Below are 17,988 nucleotides of genomic sequence, written 5' to 3'. Positions count from 1 at the left end.
AATGAATAATAAATGCAATGGATGGTCAGTCAGACAACATTTAAAGTCAAAAAGATAATTATTCTGAAAGCAAGCATGCACCAGCATAAGAAAGTGAACACACATGACTTCTTCATTTGCTGTATTTGGAGGATGATTTTAAAACAATGTACATAAACTCTTCATCTTCTTTATCCTTTATTTCTCTGTATCAATTTGAGAGAAACAAAATGTGAACGGTTTCTTGGCGAACGACTTCACAGTGCAAGAAGGGATATCCAATGGCATTATTTGAAGTTATGGTATCTTCCCTGGGGACTTATATATTTTACTATAAGAATTTTTGCTTAATCTTATAAATCAATAAAGAACTGCAGCTGTCAAAGCAGCTGAACGAACTGAATCGTAGCTCTTATCTGGCCTGTCTTATAGGTCTGGAATTTTAGACTCTCATGCTGCTGATGAAAATAGATAGCTGACTTTCATTGTTTCTTTCTGCTGTGCTGTGCTGAACAGACTTGTGAGAATATATGCTTCGTACATAGCTACAGACTTATTTAACTCTAAAACAAGAAAAATAGATAAAATATGAGAAAATGCTGTTGTTTGATATCAAAAAATACATGGAAGTCAATTCAGAACTACTAATCCTCACATATAAACTAAACTCTGGGATTTCAATTAATGCCTCAACTATTTCTAGCAATATTTGGACACTGCTAATTTGTCTGACGTTTTCCTCTGCTGAATGTGATGCCTATCATTTGTTTTTCAGAATGGAGTGATCTTTCAAATTCATGGGTGTGGCATGCATAGTGGAGATCTTGGAGACCGAGGAAGTGGGTTTAAATTAACCAGTTAAATGTTTCTAGGGAAAATCTTAAAAGGAAGCCAGTTAGCAACTGGATCGGACAATGCAGATGACAAGTTGGGGTCATGCTACTGAGGTATGGAGTACCACTAGACCACCAGAGACATGAGAATTAATATCAGCATCTGGAAGTCCTGCTACATCTGGAGCAGGAAAAAGGTAACATAAAAATAATGTACTTTAAATAAGCAAAAATGTATGCGGGGAGTTGGCCATCAGGAAAAGTCCAGGGAGGAGGAATTTAGCAATGCTTTATGAGTAACAGCTACCTTTATGTATTTTGGTGGAGGGTGTCATAAATTAATATATTTAGCATTGAGGATCTGGTTGAAGCTTTGGTTCATATAGAAGTAATTTCAACCTTTTTGACTAGGTTTCTAAGGTCAGGCATTTGGAATATTGTACAGGCCTACTAATTATATTGGGCAGTACAGTAAACTATCTACAGTAGCAGAGAGCTGCACTGTTTCAAGTTCAGCTACATGCAGTAGGAACAGTACACTGAACACTCTGGCTAGGCTTATAAATGCCCTAGGGCAGATAGCCTAGTATGAACCTATGAACCTATGAAACATTTTACCTTATTTTGTTTTCCTTTTGATACCTGGGGAAATAAAAATAAAATATTAAACAAAACCATGAAGCTCATATATAATGTTAGCAAAAATAAGGTATCCAAAAGACCATAAGTAACAAATAAAAACTACTGCATTGTTGTTAATAAATAAACATAAACAGGCAAGCAGTGATTTATTAATGCACATATTATTTACATGCCATGAAAATATATATAAAATATATTAAATACAGCAAAGTCAATATTGTAACAAATCTGTCAGGCAATTTATCTATTTAAAATTGTAATTTACCATCTAGGATTCATTTCTCTCTTTAAAAATAGTGAAGTTCAAAGCCAGAAATCAGTTAAGCCCTAATACCACATGTGGTACTGTATTGGGTTAGCATACATATATGTGAGTGTAGACTTACAGGTAGCATTAAGTAATGTGGAAGAACAGGAAGCTCAGGGGTAATTACTGTACCTAAGATGAACTACTTGTCCCAGTGTAACAGGACTGAGATCAGCATCAGTAAAGCATATGGCTTGGTTACCAAAATGATATACTCCGGGAGCCTCTGTGTGATCCTTTCTATTTACAGTGTTCTACTGTAACTACTCACTTCTGGAATGCAGTAAGCATTTATAGAGCTTTTGTCTTAAATAGGGTGCTGATTCACTAGATCAGGTACCAAAAGTGACAACCAGGAGGACTAAATGTTTGAGTGACCTGGAAGATGAATGCTGGGCAGTGCCCTTGTATATGTATAGCCTGCCGTACAGAAAAGATAGCAGATATAACACAAAGTCCTAGCGAATGAAGGAGACAGTAGAAAGATTTTGTCTTGGGAAGGAAGGCGCACCAGGATAAGGGTGTCTGTGAGATGACAAGAAACAAAATATGAATGAAAATTATAAGAGCTTCTTTCATAGTGGCATATAAGTTTAAACGTTATCCTTCCCAGGATAGTGGACAGAGACTGAACTCACTGAACGTCTGAGTGCAGGTCATACGGAAGGATGAAGGGATGTATGGATAAAATGCAGTCAAATAGAGGCTAACTACACAGTATTAATGAAATACATGAGTCATCATCAAATACTTTTCTGCCTAATGTTGTGCGTACTGGGTGCGTGGGGGATAATTCGAGCATGTGACAGTAAAATTAGGCAGGAGTATACAGCCTTTCAACTTAAACCTTTTCCATAAACCTGTTGTTGACCCTAAAGCACATCTAACAAAATCTTTAACTGCAACCAGATCTAAAAACTGATGTTCAGTTTGCAGTTAAGTTTAAGGCAAAAGTTAGGATTTGTGCTATTTATAACTGCAGAGCTAAATTCAGGTTCAAGCCTATAACTAGAATTAGAATGTGACACGGAAGATTTGAGCTGCAGTTATGATCAAAACTGAGTTTAGGAAAAAAGTGTCAGGACTGCAATTACAATTATATTTTAACAAGGGGATATAACTTGGACTTTTGGGTTAGAGCCATGTTTAGAGTTTAGATTGTGTTTAGACAGACTTACCAAGCATTACAATGGTATTTAGGCAAAGATCAGTACAGAATTTCAGTTTTGGCTCAAAGGTTAGTACTAGACTAACTGCTCTTGTAGGCTACTTTAAGCCTAGCCAATTACCCGGGAGGAAACTCAAACCCTGCTCTTTGTGTTTGTAAGGAGCATACCGTAAGCATTATGCCAGCCCCCAACTACATTGCTTTTGGTTGCTCCTTGCTGCACTTCCTAACATATGCACACATTCAAAGAATATGCCTCCTTCACTACACCTTTACCCAGTCACTAACTGCCCAAGCATCACTGCCTTACAGGGGTAATTGACACCTCTTCTACAGTGATGACTGTGCACCCTAACACTTGGACCTAGGGCAGCTGTCTACTTCGCCCTTCAATAGCTATAGCTGTGAATCATCCTACCATATCCTGTTACATACACAAGAGGAAAGACCTCCTTAGACTAATCAGACTAGTGTGAACAATGACCATGACAGAAATGCACTTAATTAAACCTAATTGATATTTTGGCCTCAGGCAGGTTTAACACTGCGCTAAGAACCGTACAACCTCCATGTGAGTTATGTAGTAGATTTATGCACAACAGAGTCACTAGTGACTAAGATTACAAGAGTCTAAGATTCTAGTGAAACTAAATTCATTTTTAGCCTCATATATTTTGTTGATATGGACTCTGTTGCTGGCATATTACAGTAACTATATAATTTACTGCAGTTATTGGAGGGACTGTATAATGTGTTAAGTGTATGAGATTCTGGTTTTGTTGTGATCATTGCATAATGAAGTACTCTGTTTTTCCAAACCCCTATATATAAAGGAAGGAGCATGTGCTCGTATGTGTTTGTGTGCACGAGTGTGTGTATCTGTGTGTGTGTGTCTGTGTGTGTGTACGCGCGTGTGCACGCATGCACAATTATGAATTTGTGTGTATGCACAATTGTGTGTGTGTGTGTGTGTGTGTGTGTGTGTGTGTGTGTGTGTGTGAGTATGTGTGCTTAAACATGTATGTGAAGGCCTTTGTGTGTCTGCACTCTTAAGCTGGGTTGGCTGCTGGCTACTGAGAGTTTACCCTAAGTATTCAAGGGGTACGTATGCCTCTCACATATATTTAATAGTTTAAGTAATATTTTTATATATAATCGAAAGTATACTGCTACCAAAACTCTTGTTTATTTTTGTCAAAATGCCACTAAATTGGCAGTGAGATAGTACAGTTGCTAGCATAACTGCTTCTGAGCACTTTGTTTTCCAGTTCAGATTTCCAGCTGCATTGCCATCATTTTAAGGTCTGTGTGTCTGCATGTTTTTTTTTCATTGAAATTACTGCTTTCTGTCCATGTGCCACTGTCATGCCAAGACATGAAATGATAGTCTTGTAAAATTGCTGTGTGTGTGCATGTGTGTATGGTGTGTATGTGTGAATCTTACATTGGAATGTTACCCTTTTTCAGATGAGTTCTATCCCCTTGATCAGACAGCATCTGGCTCCCTGGTGATACGGAATAGGATACAGCACGTATTGAATAATATATGAATTAATGAATATCTATAGTAAGTTTTTTTTCTTTAATGATTTTTAAACAAATAATGTGTGTTTTCATTTGTATGTTTGCATCTACACTGTAAGTCAATCAAGGTACTGGTGATTTTAAAAGAGAGTTAGAAAAGGGTCCAAGCTGTAGATAATGCCATGCATAACTAGTAGGAGTGAGTATAAGAGTAGGACTATAATTTAAGTTGAATTAATTTAAGGGACATAAATTCACAGTATAATTATGTAATCACTACTAAAAGTGAATGAGATTAGAGTCAAACAAGCTTTGAACTTAAAATAATGTAAGGTGTGTACATTTAAAAAGACGAAAGTCTTACAACAAGGACAGGGTGGGTGAAGTAACAAAATCATATTTTCTCACACAACAATTAATTCTGTCAGCTTCTATAACAAAAGCTTGAACTCTTTTTCTTGTCTCAAACACAAAGACTAGACTCCGTCTCTTTCTCAATTTCCCAAGCAGTTAATCTTACCCAAGTCTCACAGGAAGAAACACAAGGTTTGCTTTCTGCCCTAATAAACAACTTTTACACATCCGGGGAAATGTCTTTTTAATAAAACAGCACTGCCAAAATCATGAGAAGAAACAAGAACAAAACAATGCATGTATACAAACAAAAACAAAAATAAAAGTCCTTTAGTAGTCTAACAGGTGTCACAAAGATAGATAGTTAGATAGATAGATAGATAGATAGACAGATAGATAGATAGAATATAAAGTAAAATAAAATCAAATCAGTGTGAATTGTGATGAGGTGAATTTTGTGAACGCGTTTATTGTGTCATGGATGTTCTTCATGTTTCACTGTTGGAGTCATTACATTTGGGTAATCTGCTAGCAGGTTGCCCTTAGTCAGCCTGATTAACAAAGTCTTGGGTCCTGCATCGGTTGCTGTCGCTTCTTCCATGACGTCAGGTCATCAGGGGTATAAAACATGCAGCCGACGCCATTACATCAGTTTTTCCTGCCGCGCAGTGCCTGAAGCAAAAGCAGTTTGCAAGTGCCAGTCAGCCAACTCCTGAAATTTTCGTTTTCGAGTTTCAGAACCGAAGTCTTCAACTAAAAAGCTAAGTACCCCATTGGGGAAACTTTTTCTTGCTCCTTACCGATGTCAGTGAAAGTTAGTAATTGCATTACTTGTGGGAAGCAAATACCTCATAAGGATTTTCATTTGTACCGTATTCCTTGCCTAGGACCTGACCACAATGTACCTTGCTGTCGGATTTGTGCTAAATTTAATCAACACACTATTAAACGTCGGTATATTTTTGCTTCTAAATATTTTGGCTCACGCTTTAATTATCCATAAATTTCATCGGTTAGCAATCCGACTACCGGAATACCTAAAAATTTCAAAGAAAAAGACAGAGACAGGCCGTTGAGTTCCAAAACTGATGACGATGCTTCTCCTAAGCCAGTTGCCAGTTCGCCCGTACTCAGTGAGGTGCTTTCGCAGCCCCTGATACCCACTACTTCTGATTCGCAGGCCTCTACTGAGACTCATTCAGCAGGCACCGGCTTCTGAGGGTGTTGTCAGGACTACAGATTTGTATATTAGACCGATGCCATCTTCAAAACTAAGGCCAGAATCTAAATCTGTCTAAAAAACCAATGCCTGGGCCCCTATGCCTAAAAAACAAATGATCAAAATGTTTGAAGATTTAATTAGTCTGATCAGGGGTAGTCAATCTCCCCCTTCTAAAAGGCCTAGGCAAGACATTGATTATGAATCTTCTGAACAGGATTCTATTTCTTCTGACTCTTCTAATGAACAGGATTTGTCTATACCTACGTATGAGGACTCTGATGCAGAAGATTCCATTCCTTCTGCTTCTCCCCCTGAGGATTTTTCTTTTGGGGAAACTTTACATACCTTAAGGGAACATTTCCACTGGGAAAGTCAGGACTTCTCTGGATCTAAAAAGAGACTTAGGGATTTTCTTCTTCTTCCTCAGCATAGGCCTTTGGCTATACCTCCTGTTCTAGACATTGTTGATGATGTTTTTTCAGAATCTAGTATGGCTCCTGATTCTCTGCCTCCGGCTCCTTGTAAGCCAGACAGATACTACAGGGTTCCTGACTCTCACAAATTCCTTTTCAAAAATCGTATTGCAGATCCTGAAACCATTTCTCAGGGTCCCAAGGGCATTAAGGCCTCTACTGCTAAAAATCCTACCCCTTCTGATAGAGATTCCAGGGCACTGGATAGATGGGGTAAGAAGGTTTACACTTCTGCAACCTTGGCAATCAGGGATTTAAACTGTCAATTTCATGTGCTTAAATATCAACAGCATATCACGGGACTGCTTAAACAGAAAATGATGTTAATTTCTGACTGTGAGGAAAATAAAGATTTACAGGATTTATTGCATTCAGCTGAACAAGTTGGAAAACATACTTTGCGATGTGGTTTTGATTATTTGGAGGTGTCCTGCAGGGATGCTGTAACTTGTTCTGTGCTAAAAAGGCATGCTTGGCTCAAAGAACAAACTCTGCCTGATCATGTTAAAGCAAAATTGTTGGATGCTCCTTTACAACAGGACCATCTCTTTGGTAATAAGGATGAAGAAGTTTTAAAAAAGATGGAAGATAAAGCTAAATATATGCAAACTGTGAAAGATTTCTTACAAGTGCAACCTCCAAGATTTAGTAGACACTGGCCTACTAAGAACTGGTCCTTTCCAGTTCCTTCAAGAGCCACTCAAGTCAAACCCAGACATTCCAAAGGCTCCAGGTTTCAGTCACAAGGGACTTTTAGAACAAAACAATGGGGTGCCTCCTCCTCCAAATCTGGAAACAACAAGACACCTCTCTATGGTAAACAGTCTCAATGACTTCCCTTTACACTTACCAAGCACTTACCTTTTAGCTGCCCCTTTGGGGGGAAAACTGGCATTTCATGCAAGAAACTGGCAACTTATAACCCAGGACAAATGGGTTTTAAATATAGTAGCCCAGGGATACAGATTTCATTTCCACACGTTGCCAATCCCAAACGGATGGCCAGACCTGCCCCCAAATCAGTGGGCAGAGGCCCAGAAGCTAGTACTGCCCCTCATGAATATGGGGGCTATTCAACCAGTACCAGAAGAAAGACAAATCATGGCGTCCAATTCTGGACTTATCTACTCTAAACACATTTTTGGACATACCAAAATTCAAGATGCTGACTCTTCAACAGTTACTTCCTATGCTGGGCAAACATGCCTGGTTGGTAACTCTAGACTTAAAAGAGGCTTACCTGCATATTCCAATCAGGGAATTTTGCAGAAGATACCTCTGCTTCAAAGCAGGCTACTTGCATTACCAGTTCTCTGCACTGCCCTTTGGCTTATCTACTGTGCCCAGGGTCTTTACAAAGTGCATTTTGCAGGCAAAGAAATATTCAAATATATCCATACCTGGATGATTGTCTAATTCAGGCAGAAAACAAGGACATTCTTCTAAAACATCTGGCATTTGTAAAAAGGGTTCTAACTTGTCTAGGGTATAAATGAAAAGAAATCACAACTGGTACCCTCTCAGAAAAATTACATTCCTGGGTGCAAGCTTAAATACAACTGCACAGATGGCTTACCTTATGCCAGAAAAGCAAATTCATTTGGTAACTTACTTCAAACAGGTGGCCGCAAAAACCCTGCTATCTGCAAGACAAATTCTGCAAGCCTTGGGGTTCATGGCCTCCTGCATTCTTCTAATTCCATATGCAAGACTGCATATGAGGAAACTTCAGTGGTACTTAAAAAGTTTATGGAGTCAACATTGTCACAGCCTGGAAACAATGATTCCTATCATACCTTGCCTGCAACTAGAGTTCCTATGGTGGGCAGAGGCCTGCCACCAAAACAAGGGACTGCCATTCACTCCACCCGTGCCATCCAAACCCTAACTACAGATGCATAAGACTATGCCTGGGGGGCTCATCTGGCAGGGAAGTGCATTCAGGGCAGATGGAGCCCAAATTAAATGCACCTTCATATCAATCAAAAAGAGATGCTAGCTGTACAGAATGCACTGACAGCCTTCAAGGACTACCTTCATCCAGGACAATTACTGATAAAGACAGACAATACCACAGTTATGTGGTACATAAACAAGCAGGGGGGTACACACTCCTACCCCCTTTGCAGACTAGCCATGGCATTGTGGAACACGGCCTTGACCTATCAAATACAACTACAAGCTCAATTCCTGCCAGGAAAGCTGAATACTCTGGCAAATGAACTAAGCAGAAATCTCATGGATCCACACAAATGGAAACTGGAAACACTGATTTTCAACATGTTGACAAGCAAATGGGGGAGTCCAGACATAGATCTTTTTGCCTCACCCCAGAACTATCAGTTGGACAAATTCTGCACAAGAACTCATCACAAAAAGCCTGGAAAGTGGATGCTCAATCATTCAGCTGGAAAAAACTATCAGTCTATGCTTTTCCCACTCTGCCTCTGCTCTCCAAAATTCTACTAAAAGTCAAACAGGACAAACCAAAAATGATTTTGATTGTTCCAGACTGGCCTCACCAACACTGGTACCCACTCCTGCGCAATGTGTCACACCTTCCACTGTGGCACCTGCCTCAGGCACCTTACTTACTGTCTCAGCAGAACAACCAAGTTCTGCACACTCAGCTCCAAACTTTGAATCTTGCAGCATTCCTAATCACCTAAATTCACCCTTAGCATCCCTCAGCAAACCTGTGATGGATGTCATTTTGGAGGCAAGAAGGCCTAGTACTAGCAAATCTTATGCTGACAAATGGAAAATATTCTGTGCCTGGAATCAATCACAAGGGATAAGCACAGCAGTGCCCAATATTCCTCAGATTTTACAATACTTAACTGAGATGCTTCACAAGGGCCTGTCCTTTTCTTCCATAAAAATCCATGCCTCGGCCATTTCAGCTCATTACAACACAGAACCTCCCCTCTTATCTCATCCTCTGCTAAAACAGTATCTCAGAGGGGCCAAAAACTTAAGACCACCCAGGAGAGCTCCAACCCCTGTCTAGGACCTCAATTTTGTACTGGAAAACTCACTCTCCCTCCTTTCGAGACAGCTGCTACTGCAGACTTAAAATTTCTCTCCTGGAAAACAGCTTTCCTTTTAGCAGTCACTTCAGCTAGAAGGATTTCCTAATTACAGGCTCTTATGGCAGTAGAGCCTTTCATTATTTTTCATGCGGACAGGGTGTCTCTCAGGACCAATCCATTCTTCATGACTAAGGTGGTATCCAGTCTGGCTCTTAATCAGACTATTCATTTGCCAACTTTCTTTCCCAATCCACAAAACAAGGAGGAGCAGATTCTGCATTCATTGGATGTACGCAGACAACTTAGATTTTACTTAAACAGGACAAAATCTCTAAGAAAATCTGAACAACTACTGGTGGCATTTGCATCAGGGGCAGAGGGAAAGGTAATTTCAAAGCAGACTATTTCCAAATGGATAAGCCATTGTATTCATTTCTGCTATATGCACCATGATAAAACTATCCCCCAGGCGATCATATCTCATTCCACCAGGGCTGCATCTACTTCTACAGCCTTTCTCAGAGGTGTTCCTACCAGAGTCATTCTAGAAGCTGCTACCTGGAGCTCAGTACATACGTTCATCAAACATTACCATTTACCTTTCTTCTCTAAATACAGAGCTGGCATTGCCACTGCTGTCCTGCAGGGCATTATAACTGGTCCTAATGCTGTATAAATCCATCCTCCCAACCATAGCTTTGGGAATCTACCCAAAAGCAATGACTGCAACAGTAAAACATGAAGAACATAGTACAGTTGTGTACACTTACCATAAATGTAGATGTTCAAGTGTATTCACTGTTGCAGTCCTGGTTGCCCTCTCTCCAAACCCCTGTTTTTTCTCTTACTATACCTGTACTTTCCTTTACTATGCTTAAAAGCCTTTTTGGTGTATTTGCTTTTGTTTGGAGGTATAGGTTCATAGGTTCATAGGTTCATACTAGGCTATCTGCCCTAGGGCATGTATAAGCCTAGCCCGAATGTGTTTGGCTTTCACCACCCATTTTAAATTTATTTTGCTATGCCCTTTTTCGAGGTTAGTATACTGTGCCTCTGTCTAACAGTGACACAGAAGTGATACCCGGGGTAAACCTATGATCTCCCATCCACTCATCAAGATTCCTCTTGAAGAGAGTCAATGAGGGACTCTGCCTAACCTGGACTGGGATTTTATTCCAGAGTGAAGGGAGCCTCTGGGTTATGAATCTGTCCCTCCAGCATGTCCTATTTATTTCAGTGCTGAGGTTCAAGTCTCTCGAGTGCGTAGCTCGATGGGATTTGGATTTTCTGAGGTGCAGCATGTCCATTAATTCCGGGTTGGACATGGCTTTATACGTCAGGCACAGATCGCCTCTGAACAGGTGGTATGCCACTGAGTAGAGCTGGAGTTTCTTTAACTGGGCAGCATATGGCATCTGTTTGAGCCCTTTGATCCTCTCAGTGAGGTACTTTTGGGGTCTTTCCAGTTGCTGCAGGTGTCTGGTAAGGTACATCCCAAAAGGGGCATTGTACTCAATTATGGGCCTGATGAGGGATGAGTAAAGGGGCACGATGACGTCCCCTGATCTAGATGTGAATCCCTTCATGATTAGGTGGGCTATATAAAATGTTTTTCTAACCACTTTGGCCACGTGGTTGTCAAATGAGAGATTGCTATCAACTTGGGTCCCCAGGTCCCTAATTACTTCTTCTGTACTTAATGGATTACCACCTATGTGGTAATTTGTGGGCACTTTGTTTTTGCCAAAGAGGATGACTATAAACTTTTTGGCATTTAGCTTGAGGCCATGGCTCTGGCACCAGTTGTCTGTTTCTATGAGGCCCTTTTGGAGGATGCTTGTGTCGGCTGGAGAGTCGATTATGGCGCCCAGTTTGCAGTCATCTGCGAACTTGGTCAGCCACAGTCCTTCCGTGTTGGCCTGTACCTCCGAGAAATATATACCGAACAAGAGAGGTCCCAGGACTGAGCCTTGTGGGACACCACTTGTAACTGGTTTGGAGTCTAACATGGCTCCAGCAATTATAACCATGTGGGTTCTGTCCTTGAGCCAGTTTGCAATCCATCTAGTGACATAGGGGTTTATATTTAAGCTGGTGAGCTTATCTATAATGCCCGAGTGGGGTATTGTATCAAAGGCTTTTGCGAGGTCCAGGTAGGCTGTGTGGACCACCTTCCCCTCGTCGATGGCCTTGGTGGCTGTTTCAAAGAAATCAACCAGGTTTAAGAGGCAGGATCTGCCCTTAACAAAGCCAAACTGGGTAGAATCCAGTGTTTGTAGGTCCCCAATATCTTTATTTATGAGGTCCATGATGATCCTTTCCATAGCTTTGCAGACCAAGCTAGTCAGGCTTATGGGGCGATAGTTTCCAGGATCCGTTGAGGCACCACCTTTATGGAGAGGGACCACTGTTGCTGTACGCCACTCTTTGGGCACATATCCTGTAGTAAGGCTGAGATTGAACAGTAGTTTTATGTTTGGGTTTAGCTCTTCTTGGAGTTCATGTAGGATGCAGCCCGGGACACCATCTGGTCCCATTGATGCTGTGTTTTTTGCTTTGGAGAGGGCGGCTCTTACCTGAGCATCTGAGATGTCAGGGGGGCAGCACTCTGATGGGATAGATATTTGCCCTTTTGGTGGGGTGGGGGGGGAGAAGTTTGAGCTGAACCTGTCAGCTAGGATGTTGGCAATGTCTGTGGGTTCGGTGTATTTTTTGTTATTTTGGACTAATTCTGAGCATATCTGGGAATTACCACCCAGGTTCCTAACTTAACTAAAGAAAGCCTTGTGATTAGCCTTAGTGTCCAGTGCAATTTTTCTCTCGAAGCTGGCCTTAGACAATTTTATGTGTGCCCGTAGTTTTTTGCTAATACTGATCAGTGATGCCTTCCCTTTTTGGGATTTTGCTCTATCATTTAGTAGCTTCCTCCTTCTATTGTATAGTTTGTTTATGGCTGAGGTCCACCAGACAGGACGTCTGCCTTTGGAGGATTGGGTCTTGGTTTTATTTGGGATCGCATGATCCATGCATTCCTGAAGGTGTTCATAGAATGTGTTTATAAAGGATTCTGCGGTCTGGGCCGTATTTTCCACAGGCCCGGGGGCTTTGAAGGATTCCACCTCAGTTTTGAGGAGTGTGAAATTTGCTTTAGAGTAGTGTTTTATTTACTTAAATATTTGGCTCCCCATTTGGGGGCACCTGACATCTGGGGCAAGAAAAACTGATGTAGTGGCATCGGCTGCAAGTTTTATACCCCTGACGACCTGACGTCATGGAAGAAGGGACAGCAACCAACACAGGACCCAAGACTTTGTTAATCAGGCCAACTGAGGCCAACCTGCCAGCAGATTATCCAAATGGAATGACTGCAACAGTGAATACACTCAAACATCTACATTTATGGTAAGTGTACACAACTGAATTTTTCTCAGTATGACCATCTCATTAGTCTTGGTCTTCAGTACACAAAATGGAAGTTTTAATGTTAGCTCTGTATGAGCAAGTGTATCTGTATGTTTGTCTGTATCTTCATGTGACTGATGTGTTTGTCTGTGTTTGTGTATATGTAGGTCATGTGTGTCTACCACATAGACTAGGTCTTTAATGCCTAGTATGGCCCATCTTTCTAGAAGCATGTACAGCCAGCTATACTAAATCCTGCAGAGTGTCCATATGTGACACACTCAAAACTGCACACCATGCAGTTGCAGTTCACTTTATGCCCCTCAACATTAGGCAAACCATTCCTGATTTTCCTAGTCCTATCAGTCTCATTTTGGAATGTGGTATGCACTGAGCTCATGATGCTAATCTGGGAGGAGACAGGTTTTAGTTGAAGATTTCATCTGAGACATGAAATACTCAAAGGATCACTGGGATCTGTTTAGCTTGATGTATCATGGTCAAATAAATGTCCTAGTCAGTACGAAGATGGAGAATCTGGAGCAGGCAGTGGAGATGTGTTCCATATGATGTCCCCAAAGGGGCTCAATGGAGTTTCCTTAAAGGTTTCTATTAACTGCACTATGCTGAATTCTAGGGGATACCCTCAATATATTCTGTAGAGTCTTCCACCATGATATGCCACAATATTAAATTAGCTTGTTGGCCAAAGGTCATGCAATTTATCTTACTTTGATGAGACCAGTTCAAATGACTGCTATCATAATGTCATGCTGCATGGTCTCTCATTTTGGACCAGGGTATATCTGTGCAGAATAATGACACAGAGCCTTGAGCTGACTACATCAAAAGATGACAGAGCTCCTGGCCATCAATACAGTCAATGTTTCTTGGGTTCCTCCAGAATCTATATGTATGTTGCACATCTGCCCCTGATCATGCCCACTCATATTTACCCCTGCCATTGTTGGAATATTACAAACTCCATACCACTTTTTTGAAGATGTAATGAGCAAAGGCTATGTTGACCATGAAAGGTACCATGAAAGATATAAACTCATAAAGTCCCATACCATATCCTAGAAAGTTATGGGTTACCCTCCATGTCCCTAGAATCAGATATCTCATACCTAGACCTACTGTGGACACTCAACGTTAAAACAAGTACCCTATCATGGGAGTCTTTAGCTACCCATTTACAGACCAGGAAACATACACTGGCTCATAATCGCATGCACAATGATTGCTGGAATTCATTAACACAAATACACTTGACCAGAGAGTGCACAGAGATTCAGTCATACTATATCTGGTACTCACCAATATGGGACAGTGCTGCAGCCCCACCCCATGTAACATCTTCATTGACCAGATCGGACCAAAAAACTGTCTCATTCTAAATAAAAATTAATTTGGTAACCCCAGCAAACTATGTAACAGTTAGGAAATATTCCAAAGCAGCTGACATCCTATTAAGTGATAATTTGTCAAAATTCAGTGTCCCTCACAACCCCGAGTGCACAGCAACCTATGAGGAATTGTTCACAGAGACCCTGTACTACTATGCAAATGGCTGCATGGGGGCTGTTGTACCTTCTAGAAAGAAGCCCAAAACAAACTAAAAAAAAACACACTTGTATAATCCTAACCTTAATAAGACATATAACAAAAGGAGAAAAGTCCTGACTAAAATCAGGAACACCAACTCTCATCACAATAAGAGCTCTCTAATTAAACTAAACAGGAAATTAAGGGGACTAATTAAATCCACAAGGCCAACTACTGGGTCAAGATAGCCTCAAAGGCTGAAGACAAGTCCTTCTACAGCTATGTCCAAAACCTCAAAGGCAGGACACATCCATGGTCCAAACTTGTAGCCAGTGGTGCTACTTTCAATGAGCAGAGTGACATAGTGAATTTGCTGGCTGATGCATTCAGCTCAGACTTTACCCTCCATTCCTCTTCTGCCCCTCCATGAAATATCTTCTAGCATACTCCTCCAACTACTAACAGAGAGCAGTTCCTGGAGGATCTCTTTAAGGCCAAAAACACCAGCCTCAATGGATCTTGACAGTATCCCAGAATGCCTCCTACATGGTTTGAACCTATCAGCATCAGCTGTTAGGACAACTTGAGTCACTTTTCAACTACAGTCTCAAAACAGACTTTGTACCATGAGAATTGAGGACTGCAATGGTGATCCCACTTCACAAGGGTGAAACATCAACTGACCCTGGAAACTACAGCTCTATTAGCCTGACTAGTCTAATATGCAAAGTCAGAGAATGAATCATCGTGGAAATGATCAACAAAGACATAGGTAACACTCAGATACTCAACCCAACCCAGTTTGGTTTGTATGGGGAAGATCATGCCTAATAAACCTGGTAGACTTCTTTGATAAGATCAACAAGGCAATGGAAAGAGGGGACAATGATGCATACCACCTACCTGGACTTGGCTAAGGTGTTCAATACAATACCACCACTCAGATAAAGTTGACAAACTCACCAAACTGAGCATAAACCACTACATAACTTGCTGGATTGCCAGCTGGTTCACAGATATAACACAGACAGTCAGGACTGATGATGCCACCTCCACTTACAGACCGGTCACCAGCAGGTACCTCAGGACTCCATGCTGACACTGTTCCTATTTGGCATCTATATTATGGAAGAAGAGACTAATGTCAAAAGCCTTTGGCTGACCGAGTTCACAGATGATCACAAATTGGGAGCTATCAAAGATGCCTCCATGACTCAAAAATCTTACAAGAAGGTCCTACACAGACAAATGACTGGTGCCAAAGTCTCGGACTAAAACTCAATGCCAGTAAATGTGTTATAGTGCCTTTTGGGAAAACTACTACTCCATTGATAAAACACTCCTAAGAGTTGACTCGGTAGTCAGGGATCTAAGAACATATATATATACAGCAATCTGGCCTTTGATCAGCATATAGCCAAGGTAATAAGAAAATCATTTTATGTCACCCAGCGTATAAGTAAGGGCATTGTTATAGTGCCACTTTATTCAGCCCTTATCAGACCCATAATTGAGTATAATGCCGCCTTTGGCATGTATCAGACCAGATATATGCAACAATTGAAAAGCCTACAAAGGTCCATTACCAGTAGAATCCAGGGTACAAACACATTTTCCAGTACCTTAAAGCTATATCCCTATACTCTCTCACCTACAGGTTACTGAAAGGCGATCTATGCTTGGCATACAAGGCATCCTCAGATCATACCTCTCAACCTGGAAACATCAACAAATCTGGACAAGGGCCATAAAAAATAGGTACAAATCTGTACACTGATTAACATAAGATTTGCATACATAATTATGTAACCCCACCCTCTCCAATGGAATTGTGGGATACCAACATTCAAATGAAAACTGAAGAACAGACTACAAAGGTTCATTACCAGGAGAATCCGGGGTACAAACACATTTTCCTACACCTTAAAGCTCTATCCCTATACTCTCTCACCTACAGGTTACTGAAAGGTGATTTATGCTTGGCATACAAGGCATCCTCAGATCTTACCTCTCAACCTTGAAACATCAAAAAATCTGGACAAGGGCCACAAAAAATAGGTACAAATCTGTACACTGATTAACATAACATTTGCATACATAATTATGTAACCCCGCCCACGCTGATGGAATTGTGGGATACCAACTTTCAAATGCAAACTGAAGAACAGACAACCAAAATATGGCATCAGAGTCCCTTTGCAGCCATTCCAATGTCTGATTACCTGGCTTTGCCCCATTTACCATGAACACTAATGTGCATAGTGCTTTACTTCTTTAAAATATTTAAAATCTGTCCCTATTTTGGGGTATTTGTCACCCATTACTTTGGTTTTGTCTAGATTTCTTATGCCAAGAGGTTGGGATGTATGCAATGAGATGTAGCCATTATGCTAGTGACTGCTCTGTAACTTGAAATGCTAATCTCATCTGCAGAACATTGAAATTAGCTTGGGACATGATTAATTCACTCATTTTGTTACTACTACTTGCTTTCTCTTTATACTTCTCCATTTGTCTTAAAACTTTGCGGACTACACACATTTTACAAACATTATTATAGGACATCAGTAACACAGCTACCACCATTCTAAGGCCCTCCTGTGCCATCTGTAAGTATTACAACCACGAGATAATAAAACCTCCTCTGCAGACTGCAGCATTCCTCCCTTCTGAGGGTTTCTTCCACACAAAATGTGAAGTATTTCCTGTTAGTTACGTGGTTCACTTCCCACAGTTGGGTCATGTAATAACCATATAGAAAAGCTTTTGCTTGTTTTCAATGTTTGTCTGAAATGCATATTATTTGTCTATACTTCTATTTCTTGGAATATTTTTTTCTTTTCTTCACCAAGGTTGCCTAAGCTTTTACAAATGTTCTCTTGTATAAAAACTTGTTTTTCAGTCAGATTATTCAAAAGCCTTTGACAGTTTTTGGCGCGGGGTTACCCTCTACTCCTATATTTTTATGATAGTCCCAATTTGGACAGTTGTATCCTGGGGTGGGGGGGGTTAAACAAGAAAATGGCAAATAACATCATTTTGAAGGAAAAGAGTTCCCCAGCTTTCTTCTGAATGATACAGAAAACTACTTGTTGCAGTTTAATGAATTTATTGGTTAAAATGCCCCACTTTGGGCATCTGAAAAGGTGTCAAGTCTATTTCATTGTCCACCCTGCAAGTAAAAACAACAGACTGTAAAAGCAAACTAAAGCAATGTGAAATATTGTAAATGCCAAGCAAGGCACTGGGAAAGAGCTTATACTGTCTGATAACATGGTTATTAAAAATACAAGTTAAGAAAAAAGTGAAGGGAGGGACACAAATGTGTACAAGTGGTTAAGATGCAGTCCCTTTTTTAAAATATGAAATATCTAGTGTTTGCTCTACTACTGACACCTTTTTCAGAATATCTTGTGTCTATCATCCATCTGTCTATTTGCCCACCTGTCTCTATATCTACTTTTCAGTCGTCCCTGACTTTCTGGGATATCCCTGAGTTTGGCT

At 40.6% G+C, this 17,988-nt stretch overlaps 1 protein-coding gene across 2 annotated transcripts in view; it reads left to right on the top strand.

Moving 5' to 3' along the window:
* The window catches only part of LINGO2 (leucine rich repeat and Ig domain containing 2), a 6,800,733-nt gene that overhangs the window by 6,020,430 nt on the left and 762,315 nt on the right, over nucleotides 1–17,988 (top strand). Inside the window, exon 1 of one of the 2 annotated variants that reach the window (XM_044061899.1) lies at nucleotides 4,429–4,496. The exons of the other annotated variant lie outside the window; for it this stretch is intronic. The gene's annotated coding sequence lies outside the window, so the exon portion shown is untranslated. Of the gene's footprint in view, nucleotides 1–4,428; nucleotides 4,497–17,988 lie in introns of those variants that run through there. 2 annotated transcript variants of the gene reach the window in all.

This window comes from Protopterus annectens, chromosome 2.part0 (genome assembly GCF_019279795.1).
Source record: "Protopterus annectens isolate FY-2018-M chromosome 2.part0, PAN1.0, whole genome shotgun sequence".
NCBI lineage: Eukaryota > Metazoa > Chordata > Ceratodontiformes > Protopteridae > Protopterus > Protopterus annectens.
The sequence above is the reverse complement of the archived record's forward strand: the minus strand, read 5'-3'. Positions and strand labels throughout refer to the sequence as shown.